This window comes from Gymnodraco acuticeps, unplaced genomic scaffold, assembly GCF_902827175.1.
Source record: "Gymnodraco acuticeps unplaced genomic scaffold, fGymAcu1.1, whole genome shotgun sequence".
Classification (NCBI taxonomy): domain Eukaryota; kingdom Metazoa; phylum Chordata; class Actinopteri; order Perciformes; family Bathydraconidae; genus Gymnodraco; species Gymnodraco acuticeps.
In genome coordinates, this window is record NW_022990295.1 from 1,993,987 (window position 1) to 1,996,813 (window position 2,827).

The following is a 2,827-nucleotide window of genomic DNA, read 5'->3' on the forward strand; positions in this document are numbered from 1 at the left end:
ACTATGCTGCACGCCACAAGATGCTTGTTTTAATGTCGCCTGCTTTATCCCTTCAAGCAGCCAAAAGCAATTCCCGATAAATGTGACCCTGTTGCTGAGCCGGTTGGAGGGGCGGTGTAATTTTCTGGCGCGTTAATGACAAAATACGGCTGCAAAGCGAAGACTTTTCACCGTAAAAGTTGATCATAAAGGCTTTTACGCGGACGATTTATTTTTATTTTGCTTCGGTTATGGGGCAAACACAACAGAGCATGACTGGGCGCGCAAATCAGTTGTTTGGGTTGACCTAAAAATTAGTTTAAATCCACAATAAATTTGGGAACAGGCTCGCAATTTTTTGATTTAGGGGGGCTGCTTAAGAACTTTTATAGTAAAATATAAATAATATTAATGCACAATAAAATGTGATATTAAGAAATACCAGAACCATTTATATGGTTATTTCTGGTCTTCCAAATGGCAGTACATCTTGGCGTATTAGTCCAATAAACACCTGCCAACATTGCTTATTTTGGAATAAACATCTGCATCGCCCACATATCATCGGATTCAGAATATAAATAGAAAGCAAACGGCAGATTTAACATTTAGCTCAATCAGTGTTACTATGTATAGCTACATGTCTCCCAGCATGAAAGGTGCCTTTGTGTATAGCCTAATTTAGAGTACAATTCAGGGCATCTTTAAATGGAGCAGAATGTCCATGGGTCAGTTTTACACCTGATCCATAAATGACGGCAAATTGTGTCAAATATTTGTCCACGTGCTATGTTAGAAGCAGGCATTGCAGCACCACTCAAAACAAATAAGAAGAACCGAGTTTAAAAATAGTTTTTGTGACTTTTTTGGACAGACAATAATCAGCCTTTCACTGGAGGACGGGGGAGAGGGGAAAGAGAAATGAGAAGGCTGTTGTTGGCATAGCTCTATCAAGGAAGAAGGACTCCCTGTTATCTGTGAATGGGGCTTCTTCTCTTTTTTTGACCAGAATAGATATAGCACGAATTTTTAATTCGTTTTCTTTGAGAGACAACAATGCTTTATTTGAAAGCTTGATACAATTTGGGGCTTGTGAGAGATCCTTTTCTCCTTGTCCGAGCCCAGCTGCCCATATGGGATACAACGTGTGCAGCAAAGATCACAATGGCACCAAGTGACAGGCAGGACAAAAAGCCCAAGGATACATCTCCCTGACTCTGAACAGCACCAAGAAACTCAGTCAGTCTCTCTATCTGCACTGTCTGCAGCCCACTCCTCCTGCTACTCGTTAACATGCACGCCTATAACATCCAGCAACACCAGGCCTGGCCTTTTGTCTCTGTGTTGTGTCGTGTACTGTATTATGCAATGATGGAGTCACAAAACTGCTTCATTACAGGAGCGAAAAATGAGGACAGAGAGCCACACATAGGTTTTGATTTGTGTCCTACTTATAAGGCTCACACATATTAGTTTTAACATTTACTCCCATTTATTATTGTATTTAAACATAAATCTAGAGTCTGCTAAAATCAAATCACAGCAAATCATCGCCTTTTGCAATTCAGTTAATATCACATTACGCTCCATAATACCTTCAGTATAAGCGTTGATCAGCTCTATAAGCAATGCGTATTTCTTGTTTATCCACAAATACATCAAAAACCCAAACAACAGGCATAGTGTTGATGTATTTGACCTACAAGCTCAACCAGTGGTAGAACACAAAACCTTTTCTGTCCGGGACAAATTGAGTCTGTGTCGCCCACAAAAGCAGTAGCCCCTTGAGACTCAATTCTGTAAATAATTAGCAAATCTGCCCAATTTGGCTGTTTGTTCAGTGATGATAGGGGCGACTCTAACATCTGTTGTGGGATTTTTTGTAACCGGGACAAACACGATGCATGGATTTTTCTACTAGGTTATCATATTTACCCAAGATATTGACTGGGGTCTGATAATCCGCAGTGCGCTGCTACGGATCACTGGGGAGCCATTTGTGCTTTTTGTTTTGGTTCCACCTTAAACAAGATCATGACTAATAGAGCAGTGGAGAGTTTAATGCGCAATATCGATGCTAACACGTTATATGATTGTGTAAAAAAATACTTTATTAGGCGGTTAAAGCTCCTCTAAACCGTGCGTATTTTAGTTGACCGTTGTTGGCCGTGGTTAAACAAAGAAGACTGGTGACTGATTGATTATGCCTGCTCTATTTGCAGTTTAGCGCAAGATAACAATACATTTATTGCATTAAACGATTCCCCCCCCCCCCCCCCCCCCCCCCCCCCCCCCCCCCCCACACAGTCTACCACTTTACACCCAAGGCCGGGAGTGGTTGGGGATGCTGACAAAAAGGAGAGCTTTTCACTCAAAGGCTTCTTATGTGGAGAAGCCCTCTTATATTAAGTGAGTGGATTTTAGTCCCGTTTCACAAGTGACTTTAGCCTCTTTATTAGTGAGGTGTTCGGATTGTGGAAAAATATTCTCCGGATTAAATTCTCTTAGAAGGAACGGAGTGAAGTGCGCTGGAGATTTATTCCCAGAGTCAAGCTCCATTCTGTGGCACAATAGCGTTTAGCTCCTCGCCCCTCATTGTGATTGGTAGCAATGTTTTTTCAGAGATGATCAAATTGAATATAGGACACTTGTATAAAGCAAAACCTCTTTTCAGAAACACAGCATTTTATTTTAAAATCCTCTTAAAAAATGTGGGATATTTAGCCAACACCGCGCAGCTACACTGTTATTTACATAATGTGATCTGACACGGCAGTCATAACGTTTTTGCCAAAACTCACTCCCTCGTTTTTTTTTCAAAATGTGTAAATATATAGAGGCTGATCTT

General features: G+C 40.9%; 1 protein-coding gene across 3 annotated transcripts in view; it reads right to left on the reverse strand.

Moving 5' to 3' along the window:
* Nucleotides 1-2,646: 2,646 nt before the first annotated feature.
* Nucleotides 2,647-2,827, reverse strand: part of nkx2.2a (NK2 homeobox 2a) — a 7,676-nt gene continuing 7,495 nt past the window's right edge. For all 3 annotated transcript variants that reach the window (XM_034222388.1, XM_034222389.1, XM_034222390.1), the window contains one exon: nt 2,647-2,827. This exon is cut by the window's right edge. The gene's annotated coding sequence lies outside the window, so the exon portion shown is untranslated.